Source organism: Castor canadensis, chromosome 7, assembly GCF_047511655.1.
Source record: "Castor canadensis chromosome 7, mCasCan1.hap1v2, whole genome shotgun sequence".
NCBI lineage: Eukaryota > Metazoa > Chordata > Mammalia > Rodentia > Castoridae > Castor > Castor canadensis.
Genome location: NC_133392.1, coordinates 18,063,040 through 18,090,775, shown reverse-complemented (window position 1 = coordinate 18,090,775; position 27,736 = coordinate 18,063,040). Strand labels below are relative to the sequence as shown.

At 36.5% G+C, this 27,736-nt stretch overlaps 1 protein-coding gene across 7 annotated transcripts in view; it reads left to right on the top strand.

The window, feature by feature from the left end:
- Nucleotides 1-27,736, top strand: part of Vti1a (vesicle transport through interaction with t-SNAREs 1A) — a 345,401-nt gene that overhangs the window by 163,648 nt on the left and 154,017 nt on the right. The window lies entirely within an intron of this gene.

The window sequence follows — 27,736 nt, the reverse complement described above, 5'->3', positions numbered from 1 at the left end:
ATGTAATATAAAATGTGGCACTAATACATACTATAAGGAAAAATAAACTAGAATAAAAGGATAGAGAATTCCAAGGGCATTCACTTTAGATATGGTGGCCAGAGTAAGATTCTGAGATAATGTTTAGGCAGAGACTGGTCTTTCTCATGTGGGGGATAGATGCAAATACAAACAAAAGCATTATCATATATATGTGTGTGTATATATATATATATACACACATGTTTCCAAAAGTGGGACTGTTAGAGGAGACTGTGGAAGGAGGGAAAACAGAAGAGAATGATAGAGAGTGAATAATATTAAAATGCACCACATCTGTATTGGAACAAGATACAACAAAACACACTGAAAACTATTGAACAATACAGGATAGGGAGAAAGTGTATAGATGAATAATAGATAGGGTTACACAGATTAAAATACAGTATATTCGTAGGTAAAATACCAAGGCAAAACCCCACTGAACAATGAATAGACAAACAATGAAGGACAGGGATGTAAAATAGGTCATGTTAAAGGGAAGGTTCTAGAGAGAGAGGGAGGACAAATGAAGAGGGTAAGCAATGGTAAATATGGTTGATGTATTTTCTACTCATGTATGAATATAGAGCAGTGAAACCTGTTGAAGTCATTTTAAGAGCGGGGAGAGGAAAGAGGAAGAATAATGGAGAGGATGAACCAAACCAAGATACATTATATGCATATATGGAAATGTCATGACAAAAGTCCTTGTACAACTATTATATACTAAAAAAACATCTTTTAAATAAAAGAGTGAAGGGAGGAAATGAGCTCTGTATTTATCTTGGAAAAGAGGAAGCTAAACTAAGTTCTTCCTAGGATATGTGTACAAAACCACACTTTGTTTAACAAAACAATATTCTGTTATGTATACTGTCCTGTGTCTTGTTTCATTCAAATATGATTTATGTACACATTTCCAATATGTATATGTTTGTATATATGGATCTAAGTTATTCTTTTTAGTGGCTGCTTACTATTTCATAAATCTGTACTATCACGTAACCATTCACACATTGCTAGACATTTTTCTTTTCATTTTGCATTTATAAGTACTGCAGTAAAATTCTCTAGATCATAATCTTAATGTTTAGATATTATAGATTAATATTATAGTTCTGTGAAATTATTTTTAGTATTTGGATTATATCAGTGAAATACACTCACTATTCACAATTAAAGGAAACAGACATAGGATACAAAAGTGTATACCATTTTACATGTAGATAGAGGTGAGATTTACCTAATCATTTTTAATTTTAAGTTGGGCCATCAAAGAATCCTAAATCACATCTTTGTTATTAAACACCATATTTTACTTTTTTTTTTCAAGTTGTACAAAGAAGTTCCCAGACACTTGTTCTCACTCATAAAACTGCAGTGGCCAGTTTAGGATCATTTATTTTTATATCTGTTCTCTTTGTATTGGATCATCCTCGTGTGTGTGTGTGTGTGTGTGTGTGTGTGTGTGTGTGTGTGTGTTGTGTGTTGTGCCAGAGATCAAGCCCAGGGTCTTGCGTATGCTAAGCAAGCATTCTCCTACTAACCTGTATCCTCAGCCTGCATCATCCATTAAGTCATCATAAGTTCTGCTGTCTTTATATTATTATTTGTCTGAAATAATTTGAACCAAACTATATTTATCTTTTAAATGTATAATTTTCTTAGTTAAAAATGTACTATGAAATGCAGATAAACCCATATAACCCAGAGATAACCATTGTAGACATTTTTGGATACAGCCTTCTACATGGGTTTTTTTCAATGTGTGTATTTTTGTGCTATGTGTAGATTGGTTTGTTTTGTAGATTAGAGCTTTCATTTTGGGTTGTCCAGTTCTGTTGACTCTGTTTGGCATACCTGACTTCTTATGACCCACAATGAGAGGAGACCCACTAATTCTCTTAAATCACCTTTTGAGTGCTGGGTACTCACTTTATAATAAATAGCATTATCAGACTTTCCCCATGTTGTCACTCAAATAAATATGTGCCTTGCTGACTGTTTGTCAAGGGAATGGCTTCCTGGGTGACAGGTGATGTTATTGCAACCCTCAAGCCCTTGGATATTTGCTTATGGCTGTCTTGGTAGCTGCTGACTGGGTCTGCTCAGGATAGCATTCAATGCTATGTGGGGAGCATTTGAATCCAGAAGTCACAAAAGTTCTTTTATCCCATTCCTTCTTCTTATCAGGTTCCCGAGGGAACTCTTTGGATTTTTATAGAAAAGACTTTCTCACTGTTCCTCATAACCCTTTCATTCTTCCTATTCTATATTTGACCCACAAAAACTTCTGAGAGGATAAATGGCTTTTCACTAGACCTTGTGTGTTTTCTCCACGTTGGAATTAACAGGAAACAGAATCTTTAAGGCTTCTTGTCTTTGGGTTCCTGCATAGCCCATGATGGACTAGTGAAAACACTAATTTGAGAATGAGTGCTTATTTAAGGCAGAAATTGTTACTCAAAGTGAGGCTCTACAGCAGCAGTTCAGAATTAAAATTTTTAACTTGCATGCCAGTTTTCAAGAATGGCTTAAGCAACTGAGTTCCAAGTGAATGCAGTTGGCAACTTTGTTTATTTCCTTTAACTGGATAATTCACCAGTTGTGAGGGTTAAGATGTAGATAAATCCCATGTGATACTATGCACATAGGAGGCAAATCTCACAAACATGCCTTATGAGATTCGTAAGTCCTTCTGTGCAGTGCAGTGCACAATTGTGTGACTACTTGATGTTTTTAAATGAAGGTGATTTTTTCGCAAAATACTGTTTTATAGTATTAAAACTGAGAATAAAGGTGAGAAGAACCATACAGTCTTAAAGAAACACATTAATTGTGCCTAAACGTGTTTGTTTTTTCTTGAAATGCCCACTTACTTCCCAATTGATCAAAAGATGAAGGTTCCAGAGAGTCTTTCTTCTGACAGACTTGATTATGTAGGAGTTCCCATCTAGAGAACTTCTTATTTTATAAACACATGCATATGCATAATATATTCTGCCCAATACTCCCACTTTCTGATCTGCACAGTACAACAGAGCATCCCACGGAGTCACAGAACAAAGAATATCTTTACTCTGAAATTCTTTACTGAGCCAAATACGTCCTCAGCTTCAGAAAGAAAACCCCTAGCCTGGGTTGGGTCCCCTTTCTGGCCCTCTGAAGGGAATTTTAAGTGTCACTGTGTGCTCCCAGGAAAATACTACATATGGGGGATACTGGAACTTGAGTTGATTTTCTAGTATGGAATCAAGTTTTGTTGTAGACATTTTATCTGCATCATCGCAATCAATTGCTTCAGTAACCCCATGTTGTTAGGTGTTACTACTCCACATTTCACATTCAGAATTTGAAGCTCAGAGAACTTGAATTACTTCCTATAGCAATATAACTATTAAGCAGTAGAATCAGGATTTGAACCTCTATTTCTTCTGACTCCAGTGCCCTCTAATTTCCGCTCAGCAGAACAAAGACTCACACTTGTAGTAGTTGATGGGTAAAAAGCTACCTGTCCCATTCTAGGTAGCTGAATTATCTTGTTATCCAATAAGCAAACCCCACAAAATTCTATCATTGTAGGTTTATGGCATCTACTTCCTTGCATAATAACCAGAAAATGAAAAGTAATAAAATGATATTTGTACCAACAATGTGAGAACACACAGGGAAAAGAAAATACTACTGTATATTATATATAATTATATGTTAGTGAACTCTGATTAAGAGCATAGTATAGAGAAAAGAAGATTAATTTTAAAACTTATTTATTTTTAATGATGTAAAATTCATATCACATGAAATTAACCAGTTTTAAGTGTGCAAATAGTGATATCTAGTACATATATGTTGTGTAATACCACCTCTACCTAGCTCCAAAACATTTTTATCACCCCAAAAGGAAATCGGTGGCCACTGAGCAGTTGTTCACTTTTCCATGTGCCACCTGACCCCTGGCAACCACCAGTCTCCTTTCTGTCTCTGGATAGTTATCTGGATATTTTATATAAGTGAATTCCTACAATTTGATACCTTCTTTGTCTGGCTTCATTCACTTAGTATATTTTTGAAGTTTCATCCACATTACAGCATACATCTGTACTTCATTATTTTTGTGGCCCAGAATATTGGCTTCTATGTGAGGGTTTGAGGCCTAGCTCTGCTACTGTCTGTGCAAACTGGTCACCAGCCTGTTATCATCTTTGGGCATTGGTTTACTCATCTGCAGATGTGAGAATTGCATTCCCTGTGGAAAGCAGCTTCTGCAGAAAGCTCTGGAACCAAAGGCCTCCCGCTCAAGGAAGTGTGGGGGATTGTATGCTGTTTCCCTTGTGGGGATTCTTGCCCTACGTATAAAGTTTTATATTCCTTTTTCCTTTTATGTTGGTAATGGGGTTTGAACTCAGGACCTCTTGCTTATTAGACAAGTACTCTATCACTTAAGCCATACTTTTTGCTTTGGTTTTTTAGATAGGGTCTTACAGGACTTTTTTCTTCCACCCTGGACCAGCCTGACCCTTGACTGCCCCAACCTATTCCTCCTAAATAGCTGAAATTACATGGTGGCATATGCCACAATGCCCAGCATTTTGTGTTGAGATGGGTCTCACTCTTTGCCCGAGCTGGCATCAAATAGCAGTCATCCTGATCTCCACCTCCTGAATAGCTAAAGATTTATATTCTTCCCAACCTGTGACCAGAACCCTTTTGTTCATCTCTTTCTATTGTGTCTTGTAAAACATAATTCAACATTCTAAGACACTAATCTATGAACCACTTTATTATGCAATCCAACAAGGTACAACCTGACCAGCAAAGTCCATGTTGATCTTTCCTCTAGGTTAGTGGCTCTCAGTTGGGGTGCTATACTTTACTAGGAGAGGTTATGAACCTTTATTGGGCATTTTGGTTGTTCCAGTGAGGGCAATGGACATCCGGCAACATTTTTGACAATCTTTCACTACACAGACAGTTTCTGGTCCTACACAAACTCTCAAATGTCCTGGTGGCCACTCGTGTAGGTGAGCACCCTGTGGGTAATTTTCTGAGCCTAGTTTTCCTTAAGAACACAAATATTTTTGCATGTTTTTAATATATACCTATTTTTCCAAGTGTGCAATAATCATGTACAAAGTCAGCGTATATCTTAAAAGAGTTTTTTACCCTTGAAAGATAGTCAAGGTTATACTGTGGTAACAAAGTAACCTAGAAATCCTGGCAGCTTAGCACTCCAAATGTTTATTCTTTGTTTATGTCAAAAATCCATCTAGTATGTTCCTTCTTCAGCATTCACTTTCAAATTACTTTTACTTTATTTTATTTTATTTTTTGCCCCAGATGGTAACTGGAGTTTTCAAGCCTCTAAAGAGATCTTGGTCCCAGCACCAAGATCTTTTGGTTTGTTTTAAAAATATTCACTTACTTTTTTCTGGGCATATTTCCATAGGCATCATTTTTAACTATATATTTTTAATTGCATCCTGTCCACTTCCCTGAGAGAATCTGAGAGTGTTTTTATTAAAAGTTAAAGGTTAAAAAAAAAAAAAATATATATATATATATATATATACATACATACATACACACACTAGAAAAAAGGAAGTGACTACTGAAAAACCTGCAGAATTGTCCACTGTGATTGTGTGGTGAAAGTGACACTCATGAAAGTGTCTCACAGTAGCCAGTGCAATAATGGAAACAAAATGCTTGATTTTGTTATCAGATAATAGTGTTCATTATTCCAAAAGATTCACTATTTTCTAATACTATTTTTGAAGAAATTTATGACATCATAAGGAAGAGATATGAACTAAACCAATGGACAAAGTTTAAGAGAAGATATAGAAATATTCTTTATACAGTTTTACTAATCCAGACTGCAGCTGTCTCATACTGTTTCAAAGTTATAGCCCCTTATTATCTCATATTCTACTTTTACGTTTTTTTTCTCTGTTAGACACAGCCAGTTTTGCTGACAATTCTAGGTTCTTCAAGCATACTTCAGCCCATTCTGCTCATGGAGATGATTTTCTAAGTTCTGCCACAAAACTAGTTTTTTGTTTTGTTTTGTTTTGTTTTGTTTTGTTTTGAGATAGGCTCTTGCTATGTTGCCCAGGCAGGTCCTGAAATGGGCTCAATCAATCTTCCTGCCTCAGCTTCCTGAATAGCTGGGATATCTGTATCCAGATTTGACTTTGTTTAAAGATAGCAATAGCAAATATTCATCATTATTAATAGCTACCCTTCCAAAATGCTTAGAGGACTATTGATTTTGAGTTCTGCAAGAATTTTCTTTTCAGCAAATGTTTTATGATATCCCCCCTTAGCAGTTTAACACATAATGTTCTATTTATATTTTTCACATTGCTTCTCCCTAAATTGTAATTTTTTATTTTAAAATTTTTGTTAAATAAAAAAATCCAACTAGTGTTGGCAGAGGGCTGTCTGTTTAGTTACTCAAGGATCCAGATTAACAGAGGCTCCACCATGAGGAGTGTTGCCAGCCACTTCAGGCAGGGGTACAGGAGACTTGCATGTCAGTTCTTTAATGCTTTAACCCCCAAAATAAGACACATCACTTCTGACGATAGCCCAATGATCAGAACTAGTCACATAGTCCCAACCATCTGTAAGGGGCCTGGGGAAGCAGAATAAATAGACAACTTGGGAAGTTAATGTTCATGATAATGGCACTTGCACTGTTTGAGTTGTCATTTCGGTGCTCATGTATTGAAATGTCTATGTAGTGCAAGTGTAGGTAGAAACATATTTAGTTGTGCCTAGGATAGCAGTGCCTGTATATTTACATACAGAAGTGCATTTATTTTATAAATTACTTTCTGTTTTTTCATTATATTACCGTTAAGGCATTATAGTGAGTTTTTTTAAATGATAGATGTCTAGATTATATTAGCTTTATATTTCATTTCATCATAGTCAAGAGACATTGAGAAATGTTTGTCATAAAGAGGGTCTGACACAGAAAAGCGCCTTCGATAAGGTTCAACACCATTTCATGATCAAAGCTCTAAGAAAACTAGGAATAGAAGGAATGTACCTCAACATTATAAAGGCTATGTATGACAAACTTACAGCCAACATCATACTTAATGGGGAAAAACTGAAACCATTTCCCCTAAAGTCACTCTCTCCCCACTTCTCTCTCCCCACTCCTATTCAACAGAGTCCTGGAATTCCTAGCCAGAGCAATAAGGCAAGAAGAAATAAAAGGAATACAAGGTAAAGAAATGCTCAAACTATCCTTATTTGCAGATGACATGATCTTAACCTTAAAAACCTAAAAAAACTCCTAGACACCATAAACAGCTTCAGCAGAGTAGCAGGATACAAAATTAACTGACAAAAATCAGTAACATTTCTATACACCAACAATGAACAAATTGAGAAAGAATATAGGAAACAATTCAATTTACAATAGCCTCAAAAAAATCAAATACCTAGGAATAAGCAAAGGATGTAAGTGACTGCTATAAGGAGAACTACAAACCATTGAAGAAAGAGATTGAAGAAGACTACGGAAGATGGAAAGATCTCCCATGCTTATGGATTGGCAGAATTAACATAGTAAAAATTGCTATACTTCCAAAAGCAATTTATATGTTCAATGCAATTCCCATCAAAATCCCAATGACATTCATCATGGAGATTGAGAAATCTACCCTAAACTTCATTTGGAAACACAAAAGACTGTGAATAGCCAAGGCAATACTGAGCAAAAAGAGCAATGCTGGGAGGTATCACGATACCGGACGTCAAACTATACTACAGAGCCATACCAATAAAAACAGCACAGTATTGGCACAAAAACAGATATGAAGACCAGTGGAACAGAATAGAGGACCTGGATCTGCATCTGAAACATACTCTGGAAAAAGTGGTTATCTGCCTGCAGAAAACTGAAACTAGATCCATGCCTGACACCCTGTACTAGTATCAACTCCAAGTGGATTAGGAACCTTCATTTCAGACCTGAAGCCTTGAGGTTAAGCACAGGAAAGAGCAGGGATTACACTGGAAGCAATAGGTACAGGCAAGGACTTCCTTATTAGAACTCAAGTGGCCCAGCAACTAAAGAGAAAAGATTGACAAATGGGAATACATGAAATTAAAAAGCTTCTGCACAATAAAAGAAATGGTCTCTAAATTGAAAAGACTACCCACAAAATGAGAGAAAATCTTTGCTCACTATACATCAGATAAGGGATTGATAACCTGAATATACAGGGAGCTCAAAAAACTAAACCCCCCCAAAATCAATGAACCAATAAAGAAGTGGGCAACTGAACTAAAAAGAACGTTTTCAAAGGAAGAAGTCCAAATGGCAAAAGAAAACACATGAAAAAATGCTCACCATCACTGGCCATAAAGGAAATGCAAATCAAAACCACACTAAGATTCCACCTCACTTCTGTTAAATTGCTGCCATCAAGAACACCACCACCAACAAATATTCGCAAGGGTGTGGGGAAAACGAACCCTCATACACGGTTGGTAGGAATGTAAGCTAGTACAACCACTATGGAAAACAACATGGAGGCTTCTTGAAAAACTAAACATAGATCTGCCATCTGATCCAGAAATACCATTCTTGGGGATATACCCAAAAGAATGCAACTCAGGTTATTCCAAAGGCACCTGCACACCCATGTTTATTGCAGTGTTATCCACAATAGCCAAGCTATGGAAACAGCCAAGATGCCCCACTACTGACAAAGTGATTAAGAAAATGTGATATTTATACACAGTGGTATTTTATTCAGCCACAAAGAATGAAATTTTACCATTTGCAAGTAAATGGATGGAACGGAAGAACATCATCTTAAGCAAAGTAATCAGTTTAAGAAGGCCAAAAACCGCATGTTCTCCCTCATATGTGGATTATAGATCTAAAACAAATGCAAAAATATTATTGGACATGGGTCACACACTAAGGGGTGAACGGGCACAGGAGGAATAGGGAAAGGGAAGGAAACCTAAACCTTGAATGTGGTTGATGTACTCACTGTATAGGAGCAAATACAGTAATCTTAAACTGTCATAGGCCACTATGGGAAGAGGACTAGGAAATAGTGAAGAGGTCTGGTAGAGATGAACCAGTTTGGGTTATAATACACAGATATATGACAAGGGAACTCTCTGTATAGCTATCTTCATCTCATACTAGCAAAAACAGTGTTTCTCTTATTATCTTTTATGTTTTCAACAAAATCAGAGGACAAGAAGGTGGAACAGGTTCTGCCCAGAAGCAGGGGGCGAGGGGAAGGAGAGGTGGCCCAAATAATGTATATACATATAAGCAAATGTAAAAACGATAAAGTAAAATTTTTAAAAAATAAAATAAAAAGGGGTGTGATATGAATGAAAGCTACTTTCTAGGTCTTCCACATCTTCCAGAGCATATACCAGGTCCTACAGGATTATAGTACTTATGTAGTAATGTAGAATTAGTTCATATTTATTAAGCAGACCCTATGTTCCAGACATTGTTCTAAGCCTTATTCATTAATTCTGCTGTAATCTTCACCAGAAGCCTATAAGGAAACTTTTGAATTCTCCGTTTTATACATGAGAGCCACTCTCCTTATTTAAACATGTTGGGAAAGTTGTGGTTCACATTCCTGCCTACTACATACCAGCATATGGCTATGAAGTAGGACTATATGCTACTTTCTATGAAAGGATAATTGATCTTAGAACATCAAAAAGTGACAGCAGGCAGAACTCAAGGGTTGGGGCAACACAACAGGATATCAGGAACCCAAAAAGGAAGTCAAAGAAGATATTGGAAAAGACTGGTAAGGAAAAGTCCACTGTCCCAGAAAGTAAGATCCCCACCCAGAAAAGCCCAACATTACATAGATGAGTCACTGAGTTACCCTCACTCTGACAAACTCTAGTAAGTGCCTCTCCTGTTTTATCCATCTTTATGGATTCCCACTGCTTCTCTGATTTCATGGGCATAGAGCTTGCACTTAGCAATTTAATCAATTTATTTAAATGGCATGATCAAATTGGCTAAAGCCAAAAAACTTTTTTTAAAGACTTATTCCAGAATATACCATCAGTTAACAAAAGAAAAAGAATTACTCTTAACTCAGAATTTAAAACTCAAGGATTTTTCAGTCTTCCTTTTTTAGTAGGATATCCTTTTTGTCAGAGTGATGGGGCTTTCTTTCCTTTTTGTTGGAAGCTATTATGCAAGATTGATCACTTTACAAGTTTTGTTGAATCCTTTCATTCATTCCTCAGTCATTAGTTTTTCTCAGGCCTTATTCCATGGGTAAATGCTTCTGTGGCTTATGCATTTGGAATTGACTTTGTGGAGTAGCAACATTTTCCTTGCCTGTAGCAAGACCACATTAGTTCAAGGCTAAGAAACTAGACTGGTCCTACAGAGACCCTCTGGGTGACTCCTCTCTTTTGAGATCCTGATTGTCCATTTTTTTGGTTGGTGTTCTAGCAGCAGTGTGTGTTGCCCTAAAGGCACCCCTCACAGGTGTTGACTACACTATGCTGTGCTATTCAATTCTCGCTTCAGATTATGCCTCTGAGTTTTAAGTCACTTGCTAATACAAATGGTTTCTTTCTCGGAAGTTTATCAATATCCTACCCTTCCCTCCCAATAACCACACAGACACAGACACACACACACACACAGGCATGCAAAATCTATGCACAAATCTCATGTTTTCTGCCTTTTAAAAACTAAAGGTTATCTGACCTTTCTGAAGAGTCTGCCGCTTTTGCAGGTTTGTGTCCTGTGATCAGGTGGCTCAGCAAGTGGTTTGCCTTCATCATTCAACATCTCCATTAGACAAGCTGTTTAAAAACCTTCTGTGTAGTTATCTTTTTCGACTCTCACCCTTCCACATTCTTTTCTTTAGTATAAACTTTCTTAAGACTTTTTAAATATCGCAGCCATGTTCACAGGGCATTTAAAATGCCTTCTTACACTGTCTGTTTCTTCATTAAGTTTGCCATTACCTTACAATCCCTGCCTGTTGCCTCCTTCACAGCCTGCCTGCCTGTTTGAGAGTGGGGGTGAGGGAGATGTGCCCTAGATTGAGTGGTCAGGATTTGTTCTGTGTCCTCCTTACCCTTTGACATAGGCAGGCAGAGAAAAATCTAGTATTCTAGAAGCTAAGTCTCTTACAGACACCTGCCAGAGTTGTTACTGCATTATTGTCTATAACTACAAAGTTTAGAAAGCTGGGCTGGAAGATGAACCCGGCTAAACACATTGGGGAAACAAAGAACACAGTTCCTGCTAGCAAGCAGCTTTCACTCTGATGTACATTAGTCCTATTGAAGGAAGACAAGGAACTTAGGAGTTCTTAGGAATTTTGAAGAGAAAGAGAGCCTTTGGGGAGGCACAAATGCAGAAAAGTTCATGGCGGGCCTAGCGTTTTAGCTGAACCATGAGCAACGAGCAGGACTGTAAGAAGTGGGAACTGTTAGAGATTCTCTGTTCATACAGAGAATCAACCGCATGGGTAGAGAGAGGCTCCAAGGTGGTCAAGAGCAATCTGACCAGAGAAGTGGTTCTTCTGATTTTTCCCACCAGGAGACATTTGGTAGTATGTGGAAACATTGCAGGTTGTCACACCTGGAGAAGAGTTGCTGCTGTTGGCATTTAGCTGCTAGAGCTAGAAATTTAAGTAATCAAGTTGTATCAATAGTTATAAACAATGAAGACAAGGGAAACCAATTAGAAGGGTTTTGTACTATTTTATGTAAGAGGTTTCAGAAGTAGGAATTGAGTGAGTATGAGAGCTATTCCAGAAGTAGAGTTGAGAAGATCTGATGACTGGTTTAAATGAGAAACAAAATAAAGGAACATTCCACATGAGTTGATAGGTGTCCATCCCAAGTTAACTCCCTTAACTTGCTCACTCTTACCTGATAAGAACAGGCATATAATAAGATACGATTTTAATTTTATACCTACTGAGTTTAAGGGACTGTCGAGACCACAGTGTAAACTCCAGCATTAAGTAGGAAATAGAGACTAAAACCTGGAAGCATAGAAACAGGGACGATATCTTAAAGCTATGACAGTCAATAAGGATTTCAAAGGAAATTTGGAGAATATAGGGAAGAAATGCAAGATAACAACATGAATAGCCAATATGAGTTGAGACTTGATAGTGGCACCTAATGGGGAGAAAGATCTGAGGGGTGGAAGTGCTTTGCTCACAGTAGCCACTCTGCACAGATTCATTTTGGGGTGGACAACTGTCAGAGTCAAGGCCAAGTCTTTTTCACTGCAAATATTTCCTCAATATGATAATGCTTTATGTATGGGGCATTTTGTAAGCCAGGAATCTTGAGCTAGCAAAATCATGTATATGATTTTTTTAATATCAGAAATTTATAAAAGAATACACAGCTGCAATTAATATTACTTAATAATGTGTCTATTATAATAGCTTGTTAATTTTCTCCTGTCATTGGGCAGTGTGTTAGGGCAAGGGTAGGAGGAATTCCATCTTTTCAAGTAGATTATTAGCTCCATCAATGGTAAAGACTATGCCTTTTGTTCTTTGGCTTATTGCTACAGGGGTTTAATTGGTGTAAACTAAATGCTAGAGGCCAATTCTTTTCTCCCAATAGAAAACAAACAACCATTTCTTTTTTTTTTTTTCATTTTTCTTTTATTATTCATATGTGCATACAAGGCTTGGTTCATTTCTCCCCCCTGCCCCCACCCCCTCCCTTACCACCCACTCCACCCCCTCCCGCTCCCCCCCTCAATACCCAGCAGAAACTATTTTGCCCTTATCTCTAATTTTGTTGTAGAGAGAGTATAAGCAATAATAGGAAGGAACAAGGGGTTTTGCTGGTTGAGATAAGGATAGCTATACAGGGCATTGACTCACATTGATTTCCTGTGTGTGGGTGTTACCTTCTAGGTTAATTCTTTTTGATCTAACCTTTTCTCTAGTTCCTGGTCCCCTTTTCCTATTGGCCTCAGTTGCTTTAAGGTATCTGCTTTAGTTTCTCTGCGTTAAGGGCAACAAATGCTAGCTAGTTTTTTAGGTGTCTTACCTATCCTCACCCCTCCCTTGTGTGCTCTCGCTTTTATCATGTGCTCATAGTCCAATCCCCTTGTTGTGTTTGCCCTTGATCTAATGTCCACATATGAGGGAGAACATACGATTTTTGGTCTTTTGAGCCAGGCTAACCTCACTCAGAATGATGTTCTCCAATTCCATCCATTTACCAGCGAATGATAACATTTCGTTCTTCTTCATGGCTGCATAAAATTCCATTGTGTATAGATACCACATTTTCTTAATCCATTCGTCAGTGCTGGGACATCTTGGCTGTTTCCATAACTTGGCTATTGTGAATAGTGCCGCAATAAACATGGATGTGCAGGTGCCTCTGGAGTAACAGTCTTTTGGGTATATCCCCAAGAGTGGTATTGCTGGATCAAATGGTAGATCGATGTCCAGCTTTTTAAGTAGCCTCCAAATTTTTTTCCAGAGTGGTTGTACTAGTCTACATTCCCACCAACAGTGTAAAAGGGTTCCTTTTTCCCCGCATCCTCGCCAACACCTGTTGTTGGTGGTGTTGCTGATGATGGCTATTCTAACAGGGGTGAGGTGGAATCTTAGTGTGGTTTTAATTTGCATTTCCTTTATTGCTAGAGATGGTGAGCATTTTTTCATGTGTTTTCTGGCCATTTGAATTTCTTCTTTTGAGAAAGTTCTGTTTAGTTCACATGCCCATTTCTTTATTGGTTCATTAGTTTTGGGAGAATTTAGTTTTTTAAGTTCCCTGTATATTCTGGTTATCAGTCCTTTGTCTGATGTATAATTGGCAAATATTTTCTCCCACTCTGTGGGTGTTCTCTTCAGTTTAGAGACCATTTCTTTTGATGAACAGAAGCTTTTTAGTTTTATGAGGTCCCATTTATCTATGCTATCTCTTAGTTGCTGTGCTGCTGGGGTTTCATTGAGAAAGTTTTTACCTATACCTACTAACTCCAGAGTATTTCCTACTCTTTCTTGTATCAACTTAAGAGTTTGGGGTCTGATATTAAGATCCTTGATCCATTTTGAGTTAATCTTGGTATAGGGTGATATACATGGATCTAGTTTCAGTTTTTTGCAGACTGCTAACCAGTTTTCCCAGCAGTTTTTGTTGAAGAGGCTGCTATTTCTCCATCGTATATTTTTAGCTCCTTTGTCAAAGATAAGTTGCTCATAGTTGTGTGGCTTCATATCTGGATCCTCTATTCTGTTCCACTGGTCTTCATGTCTGTTTTTGTGCCAGTACCATGCTGTTTTTATTGTTATTGCTTTGTAATATAGTTTGAAGTCAGGTATTGTGATACCTCCTGCATTGTTCTTTTGACTGAGTATTGCCTTGGCTATTCGTGGCCTCTTGTGTTTCCATATAAGTTTCACAGTAGATTTTTCAATCTCTTTAATGAATGTCATTGGAATTTTGATGGGAATTGCATTAAACATGTAGATTACTTTGGGGAGTATCGACATTTTTACTATGTTGATTCTACCAATCCATGAGCATGGGAGATCTCTCCACTTTCTATAGTCTTCCTCAATCTCTTTCTTCAGAAGTGTATAGTTTTCCTTGTAGAGGTCTTTCACATCTTTTGTTAGGTTTACACCTAGGTATTTGATTTTTTTTGAGGCTATTGTAAATGGAATTGTTTTCATACATTCTTTTTCCGTTTGCTCATTGTTAGTGTATAGAAATGCTAATGATTTTTCTATGTTGATTTTATATCCTGCTACTTTGCTATAGCTATTGATGATGTCTAGAAGCTTCTGAGTAGAGTTTTTTGGGTCTTTAAGGTATAGGATCATGTCGTCTGCAAATAGGGATATTTTGACAGTTTCTTTACCTATTTGTATTCCTTTTATTCCTTCTTCTTGCCTAATTGCTCTGGCTAGGAATTCCAGTACTATGTTGAATAGGAGTGGAGATAGTGGGCATCCTTGTCTGGTTCCTGATTTTAGAGGGAACGGTTTTAATTTTTCTCCGTTAAGTATAATGCTGGCTGTAGGTTTGTCATATATAGCTTTTATAATGTTGAGGAACTTTCCTTCTATTCCTAGTTTTCTTAGAGCTTTTATCATGAAATGATGTTGGATCTTATCAAAGGCTTTTTCTGCGTCTATTGAGATGATCAAGTGGTTTTTGTCTTTGCTTCTGTTAATGTGGTTTATTACGTTTATTGATTTTCGTATGTTGAACCACCCCTGCATCCCTGGGATGAAGCCTACCTGGTCGTGGTGGATAATCTTTTTGATGTGTTGCTGAATTCGGTTTGCCATTATTTTGTTGAGGATTTTTGCATCCATGTTCATTAAGGAGATTGGCCTATAGTTCTCCTTTTTGGAGGTGTCTTTGCCTGGTTTTGGGATAAGTGTAATACTGGCTTCATAAAATCAAACAACCGTTTCAAAGCAAAATAAACCAACTAACAACAACAAAAAAAAGTCACCAGGCATGGTGATACTACCTGTAATCCCATCACTCAGGAGACTGAAACAGAGGTTCTAGAATTTAAGGCCAGCCTGGGTGAGACCCTATCTGAAAAAAGAAAGAAAAATGTCAGTCAGATTTACTGTCGTGGATGTGGACTTTGGGGTAAGTCATAAACCAGAGGAAACATTTCAAATTTCTTATTTACCAGAAGTCAGAGACTGGTCTATTCTTCCAGTACTTGGAGGAATATATCACAGAATAGCTGTAGCAATACAAATATGTTTAATTTAACTTTAAAAAACAACCTAAAGTCTTTTTAAAATATTTCCAGTAGAAACATTAGAAATTATTTATGCCTACTTTTATTTTGTTTTTTTTCTAAAATCAAAACAATTTGGGAACTCACAAGATTTCATAGGTGTTATCTATTTTGAAATGCTTTTTACTTTATGATGTTTATTTTTCCTCCATTGAAGGGTGTGAACATTTTGGGTTGCCTGCATGGAGACCTAATGCTGTTTTCCTTTATACACAGTGTCAGTTTTTCAGTGCTTCTTTTCAGGCTTCCTTGCTGCATAGCAGCAGGAAATCATAATTAGGACTGCTATATAAAAGTCTCTTTCCTTTTTTAACATTTGACTCTTGAGGAGAGATAAAATTCAAAAGTAAAGTATAAATGTGTAACTATGTCTTTATTTCTGTGTTATATGTTACATATTCCATAAAGGTAGATAATATAATTGGCCTAAAAGATCTGAGTCCATAAACTTAAATCTAAATGTGAATATTAAGGAGTAAAATGTTAATACTACCAAATTACCTTGCATATAGTTGCTTCTGGGGCTCTGTGAAAATGATTTGCTTGACACATAATGCTTTGGAATTAATCAGATGTGCAAGCATGTTTGGGGGGATCCCTTATAGTCTCTACATATGCGAATCAAAGGTGGGATTTGTTTGAATTACTCTATAGCCTCCATTGTTAAAATCAGAATTAAGTTCTTTGTTTGGCGAAGCACTAATAGCAATCCTTGAGATTGCCAAGAAGGTCTGGTTGCTGGCAGAGAGTTCTCAGTACATTATGCTGTTTACCTAAGGGTTTTATTCAAGAAGCTCTCTGAACAGCTGGGCTGATTATTGAAAATGCCTCATAGTAACTTCTAGCCTAGGCTGATCGATATCGGTGTAAAGCTTTACATGGGAGGGAGCTATTTAAACATTGAGAGCCCCAGGGATAAAAGAGAATGAAAAAATAATGCTGGACAAATATGCTGAAATGTTCAAAAGAAGAGAGAAGTATCTTTTCTTGGTATGGGAGGAAATTCCTAAAGAAACAAAGTAGAAAATTTATAAGTTTACCTTATAATAACATCCTTAAAATTAATTTATCTTACAGCAACACCCTAAATATTTATTTTGTCTCATAATAGCATCCTAAATACTGAAAAAGAGAAGGAAATACTAATCAAAAATATCAAAAACAAATTTTATTTTATTTTGGAATATAACTTGTTACATAAAATCCCATGAAACACTTTCTTAGTGATGCTGTGGAGAAATGTTTAACTGTAGTATTGAATAGATTGAGTTCCCATATTTCAAACCTTTTTCTTCTCAAGATCATTGGAAAAGTCAACACCAATGTACTTTTAGCCCTAAATATAGGCAGAAAATTCCTGTTGCTTTAATATTTTCTCCTATACAGATCTAAAATAGAGATACTAACATCTTCTGGCTTAGCCTTGGTAAGATTGGGCTTTTCTATTTCTGTTTTTAATAGTTTAATAAAATAAATAAAAATTGTACTAGACGTAGACATCATGTACTAGACATCTCCTGAAAACATTTGGGAAAATTATGACATTGAGGTAAATATATCAACATTTAAAAGCCTATTTTTCTGCAAAAATGGGAGAACAGAGAAATGCTCCAAAAAGGGAGGGCAGGCACTCAATTTATCAAAGAAGAAACCTGTGTGAGAAATCCTATGTCTTGTTATATCCAGGGTTTCTTACTCTTACTCTGTACATGAGCAACAGACAGAAAGTTCAGAAACACAAAGGCAATCAATATGAAAACTGTGAAAGTCTCTTAATTAATCAACTCACACAAACTCTCCAAGTAAGAGGATTTTACAAGCATTTCAATTAAGGCTTTCCCTTTTTATTACCAAATTTCATTGACAATGTAAAATGCATAATCAAAGTTGACATGATCATAAAAAGCAAAATATTATTTAAATACTGAGCTTTTAGACTTATAGGAGCCTTTGATTTTCTGTGTTTATTCTTTTGATGAATCACATAGATAATTACAAACTGGATAGTTATTCTGTAACAGTGATGTCTTCAGAATTTCAAAATGGCTAGGTCTTTGAACATGTTTGTATTTCCTTGTTGGTGTTAACATCATAATTTTGGCATACCGGGACCTAGAAGTCATGACTACTTGTTAATGAAATTTAACAATGAAAAGTAGGCATAGAATTGCCTTATTCATTGCACTATTTAAGAACTGGCATTCTATGACTTTTTGTGACCTTTTAACATTTAAGAGCCCTAGTGCAGCCTGGAAACACTAATATCCAGCTTACTTTGTGAAGACCTGACACATTTCTGTTCACCTGTGAATTGATGTTAGAATAGAAGAAACTTATTACCATTTAGAAGATGCAGGAGGAATTTTGGGAAATTTTGTTTTAAAAAAAAAACTCAAATTTAGTATTAACTGTTTTGCTGTTAATATATATGTTTCTTTGAAATGTTCCCTAACTTTCAGCTGAGTCCTCTAGAAACTACTCCTATTCCCAATATGGTCTATGTTCATTTTCTGCTTTGAATACTGGAAAATAGACCAGGAGACAAAATGTTACTTCGTAATTCTGTGACTCACTTATAACAGTAGTAAAGTAATTTAACTCCTTTATGGATCTTTTCTTCACCAAGCAATTAGGAATAATCATGGCTTTCCACCTTCTGTTGAGGACTTTGAAGAGTAATGATCCAGGGGCCATGTCAAGTTAAAAAGAAAGGATGAAATTATTTGTCTTTATCTAAAGAATTAAGTTCATAGAATATGAGAAAACCTTCTAAATCAGTTTTACCTGTAAAATGCTCACTTAAAAATTCTGCATATTAAATTTATATATGTATTTCCTATCTATATTGCAAAAATAACTACAGAGATGTTGTAAATATCATATTAGGATGCCTTTAAATAGAAATATCTATCAATGCCATTAAAATATTATCAGCCTATGAAGCAGAAAATCCTTCTGTTTTAGGAATGAAACATGGAGGTTAAAAAAACTAATCAGAAACTGCCCAATTTATCAGAAACCATAGCAAACATTGTTTGAATCCATCCCAAGTTTTATCTGGCTCATAGCTTACCCCTCCTTGCCATCTTCTTCCCCCTACTCTAAGGGAGAATAAGTAGACAAGCTCATTTGGAATCAAACTTTTCAGAGCATGGAGGTTGATAAGGAGGATCTCAGCTCTCTAAGGACAATGGGGGGACCCACCAACTTCTGTAGATAAGTATTTAAGTGGTTCCAGTTGCCCAACTTTGTAAGTGATTTGTTCACCTTTCTTAGTAACTGAAATGATATAGATATGTACTGTGTTAAAGGCGCTAGTGCTGATTCCCAATAGAAAAATGTCACTAAAGTATTTAAATATTAGCCTATCATTTAGCAGCTATTGAATCAGGCAGTTGTTGTTTTATATAAAGAGGATTAGTTTTCTTTTGTGTAGGAAAGAGAGTCTTAGTCTTGAGGATAGTCTGAATGCAGAATACAAGGCTCAGTCCAGAAACAGATCTTGGTGTCATTCACTGGGCTCCAAAAAGATGTTGACAAATGCTGTGATTTATCATCCAAATTATTCAATAGGTCTCAGTTCTAGCCAACATTGAAATGGAGCATATTCTGATGGTCTGCTTTTATGCAACTTCAAAAATACAGTAAATATTGTTCTGTTGCCTTAAGACTATTGCAGAAAATGCTCTTTTTTTCCAAGATGATTATCTAAAAGGGGGTTGGCAGTGATCGCAGAAGTCACGATTGTCTCCTGTTGGAAAAAGCACTATCTGGGCAGGCTTGATGAGCTGTCAGTTGGACACTTCAGGCTTTCTCTCTGATCATGTGCTTCGAAAGCCTTTGCAACTCTCCTTCCAGTCCTCCTGCAGGCTCCTGTGATCCCACATGTCCTACGTTACTTCCCCACTGCCCTTTCCCCGCCAGCACTCCAAGCTTGATGTTGATAAGAGAGAAAATAAAATAACCACTTTCCTTATTTTGCCCAATGCAGAAAGGATGAGGCCTCCCACCAAGGGCTGAAGCCTGGGCAGTTTGGAAGAGACTGCAGTAGCCATAGCAGAAGATCAGATGATGATGTGTGTGACAGTATGAGCTCAGGACAGATGACCTTAGCAAGGAATAGAAGTATCAGTTAAGGAAGAGTGGACACAGTCCTGGGTAGAAATTCCCAGCAGAAACTGATAAGGACCCCAGCCTCACTACCAAGCCCCACTTACAGAATGTCACTCTTAAATGGTCTTCTACCTCCTCTGTTATCCCTGTCCCCTGCACCTTCCTCATTCCCCAACTCCTGCACTTGCACACAAGTGGGCAACAAAAAAAGAGGAACTGCATTAGCCTTTGTGAATGCCCTTCAAAACCAGGGCACCACTGAGCACAAATTGATAGTACAGTGTTAGTGCAGAAAGATTCTTGAATAACCATAACCAGTCTTTGAGTATCAAGTTAGCATGTGTTGCATTTAAAATGCAGTGGATGCAGTATTCATAAACCTGTATGTGCCGTGTGACTTTTGTGTCAGCAGGGCTTCTGCAGGCCTCCATTTATATCAAATAAACTTCAAATCTTCCAGAATGCAGACTGCATCTGGCCTCATTTTTGAAGTGTCCCTCTAGGAACATTGCTAAAGTAGTAGATTGTTCCAATTTTTTTCCTAATGAGGAAAATCCATGTGTTCTCTGATTATTAATAATAACGGCTTCAAATAAATTATTGACTGTTTGCAATGGAATGTGCTTTCCAGCAGATGAGGAGCCTCCTGGAAAGCATCTGAGTTGTAGTCTTCTCACAACCCTTCTCCATCATTTCCTTCAGTTAGCAGGAATTGCTAGGCAGAATTGCTGAAGGGCCAGCATGGGAAAGGTGGGACAGTTGTGAAGGAATTGTGGTTCAAGATTATGGTAACATTTAATAAAAATTTTAAAAGGAGCTAATGGGTCTTATATTTTTGGCATACAAATTTTGGAACTTTCTTAAATAAATTTTATATTCGTAGAATTCATTATATCAGCACATATACTCAGACTTACAAACATACTGTATACATGTGTGTATGTATGTGCATGTCAGGTATCTACCACTTACGGAGGACGGTTAATAAGGTATTCTCTGGAGTCGCTACTGTCTAATCAAGAGGACATGCAAGGCAGATGCTCAGTCAGTCACTCTATAATAGACAAGCATTGCATGTACGGTACTGGGCACTCTGCTAGGCTCTAAGGGTAGAGGGAAGAAGAAAACACTAAGCCTGGGGATATGTACCACAATAGTGGTACAGATAATGAATTGATATGAGTCCAAAGAAGGGAGAAACTTTGCCATCAAAGTTGATCATGAAAGGCTTCCAGGCAGCAGTAACATTGGAACTGAATTTAAATGCATTTTCCCAACAAATAATTCTCTGAGCATGTTTCCTATTTCAATTATGTTAAATTTTGAGACATATAAATCAGTGATCATTTATGATTTTTGAAAGTCTTGTGATTTTGTAAGTAAATCTTTAAAATTCCAGCCCCACTCAAAATAATCCAAGACCATTTACTATGATTTAAAGTATTCATAAAGCAAGGTGATTATTACTCTTGAGACCATTGTACAAAGCCCTGAAGTGTGTTAGACATAAGCCAGAAACCTCTCTCTTTTGTTATATCTTACCAGTCTGTTAGGTTAAAAAAAACAAAAAACAAAAAACCTCTATCATTTTTGTTATTGTTCTATCCCTGATTCTTAAAAACTAGAATTTTATGTGCCACAATCTAAAAGGAGGATTATCATGAAATTCTCTTTCTATATTACATATGCTACCAACGACTTAGAAAATCCAGAGGGAAACAGATAAAAATGCTTTGCATGTTAGTGTGTGCACCTCCATTTTCCTAAAGTTGCATCACTAGCCAAATTAAGAAAATGCTTTTACACATTGCATCACTGTTGACATTGAACATTGCATAGCTGGAAAGCAAGGGATATATGTATTTTTTCCATTTGCTATTTCAATAGTTTAAGTCATGGTGGCAAATGAAAATACAATTGAATCTCAAGTGAATGGCCAGAAACACCGTATATTTTATGAAATATGGCAGCATAATGAATAGGAGGTAAAAAAAAAAAATGTCTTGGCTTTCAAGTCCTGATGGTTGTGATGTGATTGAATCATAGTGCATTCTGTTTGATGTTTCGGCTTTGCTATTCAGATGCATGGCAAAGTGCACCTGGCAACCCGGCACGGATGGAGTTTGTTTTTCTTGCACCTGCAGGAAACATATATATTCAGAGTAGAATGTAAGTAGGGATATTTTAATTCACCTAATTGTGATAGTTTCCCCACACAGGGAAATCTATCAGTAAGGTACAAAAGAAACTGCTAAGGATTTGAAGGAATTTGACAATTTTGTTGTGATTCCTAGCCTGGCAGGTGGTAATAATGCCTATGCCAGCACTGTCAAAATATGAAAATTAAAGTGACGATGGGTTTTAATGAAATCCATTTGACAAATATAATTAAGGTGTTTTAATATGAAGTCCTGTAATAAAGACTACCGGTGGACTCCCTGAGGTCCTAACTAATTGTGTAGATTGCTTTTAAGCTTTGAATAGTTTTATTGGATAATGAACTGTTAAGAAGTGTTAGATCTTTCTTAAGCAGAATTCGGTTTGAAAAAGAAGAGGAGAGACAGGCCTGAGGTGTGGCATTTTAAACATAATTAGAGGAGAGATTTAAGTTAACATCTTTGATCTTGCTGTCAGTTTTTGATTAGAGCTGTAAATGCTTTAATCAAGTGTAGTGTAGTCATTACATTTCTAACTGTTTTTTAAACTGCAAAATTACTGAGACATTGACATCAATTTTAACACATTCTGAAATTTTGCAGCAGAATTGGATTTCTCTACTGAGTGTTTGCACTCAGATATCAGATTATACTGACTTATCAACCTTAAACACAATGGCAAAATTTTATTTTAGTTAGACATAACACTAAAATAGTATACTTTCTGGAAATTTATTGTGCTTTCTAGGAATGTGTTTGCAAGTTGAAACTTACTCTTTTAAATGAGCCTATTTGGTATGAACCTTTTCTTTTAAAATGGATAAATGGGGAAATAGCCTCTAACTCTCCTGTCAAACGGACTTTCTAATAAATATTTTTGACTTTCACTTTTCAAAGAACTATTGTTTGCCGAAGAGCTCACAATGATCATTTGATGTCATATTTGGTTTTATGCTCCCATGCCAGGTTCCCAGTAAGCATTCAGTAAATATTTGTTGAATAAATGGGGAATCAGTTTACCATAGTTAAGTGTGTACCCTGCTTGAACCCTTTTCCCAGAATTCAGTAAGCTCATAAATGAGTTGTGAGGAAAAAGTACATTTCTTCTTCCCCTCTGCCTCATGTCTTAGCCCATTTACTCATTGTAGCATATAAATAGGTACATATTTGGTATTTCTCACTAGTTTCAGAGAGTGTCACTAAAATGATGAGTTATGCCAGTGCTATGTAGGATTCTCCTGGGTAGAAATTCTTCCTGGGTAGAAGTGTGGCATTTCACCCATACTTCCTGAAGTGATAGGGCTAGTTTAAGGAACCCTGCCCCAGGGCCATTCATTGAGTCTAGTAAGGAGTCCACAATAACTACATGGTTTTGAACTTCCTGCTTGTGTATTATGTTTTAAATTGGTTATAAAATGAGGAATTAAGAAGTCTAGAGAAAAACATAGGGAAAACATTTCAAGACAATGTCATAGGCAATGACTATCTGAGTATGACTCCAATAGCCCTGGAAATAATAGCAAGAATTGGTAAGTAGGAGTGATCAAATTAAAAAGCTTCTTCACAGCAAAGGAAACAATTATCCAGAATGAAGAGACAGCATATATAGAATGAGAGAAAACCTTTGCCACCTATTCATCTGGCAGGGGATTAATATCCAGAATATATAAAGAACTTACAAAATTAAACACCAAAAGACCAAATAATCCAGTCAATAAATAGGCCAATGAATAGATAGTTCTCAAAAGGAGAGGTACAAATGACCAATAAATACATGTAGACGTGTTCAACATCCTTAGTCATCAGGGAAATGCAACTCAAACTATATTGAGATTCAATCCTACCATAGTCAGAATGGCTCAATCAAAATGGCTATCATCAAATAACAACAAATGCTGTTGGGGATCGTGGAGTAGGAACATTTATATACTGTTGATGGAATGTAAATTAGTCCAGGCAGTATGGAAATCAGAATAGAGGTTTCTCAAAAAACTAAAACTAGAACTACCATATGATCCAGCTTATTACTCTTGGGTATGCACATGAAGGAATCAAAGTCAGCATACAACAGAGATACCTGTGCACCCATGTTTATTGTGGCACTATTCACAATAACCAAGTTATGGAATTAGACTAAGTGCCCATCAACAGATGAGTGGACAAAATAGATACAATAAAGTTTTATTCAACCATAAAAAAGAACAAAAAATGTGTCATTTGCAAGAAAATGGATGGAATTGAAGAGATCTTGTTAAGTGAAATAAGGCAGATTCAGACAGATGTCACACATTTTTCTCTCAAATGTGGCATCTAGATTTTAAAAATACCTAAACATGAAAATAGATGGGGAACTATTTGGGAAGTGGAAGGATACCAGCCAGAGGGAGAAGGGTAATAAATGTTAATGGGGGTGAATATGACCAAAGTGCATTATATGCATGTATGAAAATGTCATAATGAAACCCATTATTTTGTATAATTAATACACTAATGAAAAATTTTACAGGAAGTCTAGATTCTAATCCAAGTTCTACCTGGTATGACAAATAGAAAAATCTACTAGATCTAGATGACCTAATCCAGCATTGAGTGGAATAAATAATTTGTAAATCCTATCCAGTCCTAGAATTCTGTTGATAAAATTTCTGGCCCTCTAAAGAAATCACTCTACCACCTTCAGCCTTTGACCTTTCTTGCTTTTAATGTTATCCCCTTTTTACCTTTCTTTACACATCTGTTTTTTTTTTTAGACTCAGTCTTTCCATGACTCATTTATTCATTCATCCATCTACCCAGGAAATGTGTATTATATTATGTGGAAAAGAAACAACACATACTGCTTTTTTGGTCACTGGATGCCAGCGTATTGCCAGGGATGGATAGCAGATGGACAGGAGAGGATAGTATCTTCTTACCAGCCCCTTTGATTTACATGCCATTTGATAGATACTTGAAGTAGGAATAGCTGAACCAAATGCCTTTCAACAGTTTCATCTGGAAATATCCATTCTATTTTAGTAAATGTTTATTGTGTATCATTAGTTTCCAGTCAGTATGATGTTCATTCTCAAGCTACAGTGAAAGAAAGCAAAACCTAAGAAGCATTGTTTCCACAGACCCTTTCTTCATCTTCTAAAAGTCAGGAAGGAATGGGAGGAATACAACAGAGAATCAATAGAGGTTTTCAGTAGACACTCATATTTAAATTGTGTCAAAAAAAGTCAACATTATTATCAGGCATATTAGTATGATGGAGATAAGAAGCCTGAGGTGTGAGTCAGGAAATTTGGGTTTTTGGAGACCAGCAAGGATGGTGAGCAGATTTATTGAGAGTACCATGTTTTTGTTAGTTGATCCAGCACATTTGACACACTCCTCTCCATTTCACCCTTACACAATGTTCTATACTGTGCTGTGGTTGTTTTTATGTCACTCTACCCACTTGGGTATGATATGCTACATGGTAGGTTCGTGCTTTGTCCTTTATTTCTTCATAATGCTTGCCACATAGTTGACTCTCAACAATTATTGATAGAATTATGATGCTACCTGTAGCATAAAATTTACTTCCATGGGCAAATTGCTTAATATTTCTGAGACAAATCACTCTCATCAGGATTTCCAAGAAAAAAAATGGTAGAGAATTCATAGAATAAGTGGAAGTGATTTCTAATTTTTCCTTAAATTCTGTGGGCATATTATAAAGTGCTTAATACCCACCCAGCAACTTTCTGAATGAAATAAAGATTTACCAATAGAGCTGGGTGCTGGTGGCTCACACCTGTAATCCTAGCTACTCAGGAGGCAGAAGTCAGGAGAAACACAGTTCGAAGCCAGCCTGGACAAGTAGTTTGCAAGACCCTATCTCGAAAAAAGCCCATCACAAAAAAAGGGCTGATGGAGTGGCTCAAGGTTTAGGCCCTGAGTTCAAGCCCCAGAACCACAAAAAAAAGAAAAACAATTTTTCAACTGGATTATGGCAATTTGCACTTTTGGAACAGTTGTTCAATGCTTTGAGATCATGATGAAAGACCTATAGAGTGAGGAGGGAATTGTTTAGGCGTGATCTCTTCTGAATCTGTAGATATAATCAGAGCCAGTCTGCTTATAAAATCATCAACACAGTATTTCCCACTGTACTGGGTATTCTTTTGAAGTCTCCCCTACCAAGCTCTGACCTCATTTCTCAAGATGTATCCACATTTTCTAAATAGGAAATTTTGGCAAAGAGGAGACAACCCCAACGTGCAAGATGTTTTTGAATGTTGCTTTCCGTTTAACACTTAAAGACATCAATGAGGTGAAATATGACGGCATACCATATAGTGTTGACTGACATTTCATTAAAGTTGTCAAGAGCAAAAGTGGGCTTTCCTCATAGTTTATATCTTGATTTATTTATCATCAATGCAAAATGTATAGGCGCTCACATGGAAATTTTTTATAGTTATACATTGTGCCTTGTTTTTAAAGGAAACATTGAAATTACATATCAATTATTTGTTTAGGTTGATTTGGTAACATAAAAAAATCTAAAATGATATTTATCCTGTGTTGGAATTGGGGCATAAGAGTAAAATTTTGAGAAAACTTGTCAGAAGTTGCTGTTTGGTATATTCAGTGGCAGTGCTTGGACATGATATGCTTATTTGTTTGTTTTGTCATTTTTGCATTTACTTACATGTGTATTCATTATTTGGGCCACCTACCTTCGTCTCCCCTCCTTGCCTCAGGTCAGAACCTGTTCCGCCCCCGTGATTTTGATTTTGTAGAAGAAAAAGCATAAAAACATAGCGTTTTTGCTAGTTTGAGATAAAGATAGCTATAATTGGAGATTTCTTATTTTGTTTCCACGCATATATGTATTACAACCCAAACTGGTTCATCTCTACCCAACCTCTTCACAACTTCCTAGTCCTCTTCCCATAGTAGCCTCTGTCAGTTTACTATATTCATTCCGATACAGTGAGCACATAAGCCACATTCAAGTTTTTGGTTTCCTTCCCTAGTCCTATCCCTCCTGTGTGCTGTCTCTCCTTAGTGTGTGACCTGTGTCCAATAATATTACTGATGTGCTTATTTGTAACTGATAGCTTCATTGTCAGATTTCTGAGAACATTTCTGATATCACTGGACTCTCAAGAGAATATCACCATTATAAATACATTAAATAATCATTACAGTAAAGCAACATTGAAGTTCATGAAAATATAGCAAACAGTTCCAGAGAGATACATTTTCTTATAGTACAAAAGAATGAAAATTTTTAATTCATTCTGCCTTATTCTCATTTAGTTTTTAAAGATTTCTTGTTATTCTTTTGGTAAGGGCCTTAAGCATTCTGTCTACTCTGAAGTCTTTTTTTTAAATTATTGTTTCAGTACTTTGAGCCTACAACTTTGTAATAGAGGTTTTTACATATAGCATTTTGCTTTCAAACATAAGTTCAGTAGGAGATTTTAAAAAAATCTCCAAACAGATATCTAACTAACAGTTTCTCAGCCTGGGTGAAATGTGTAGTGGGTTTGAGTTTGTTGGTACAGTGGGTATAATGTATGCCCATTAAATACTTCATTTGTCTATTAAGACTTTGAAGTTTCTAGTTTTATTTGCTGTTCATAACAAATATTTTATTTTTATTTAG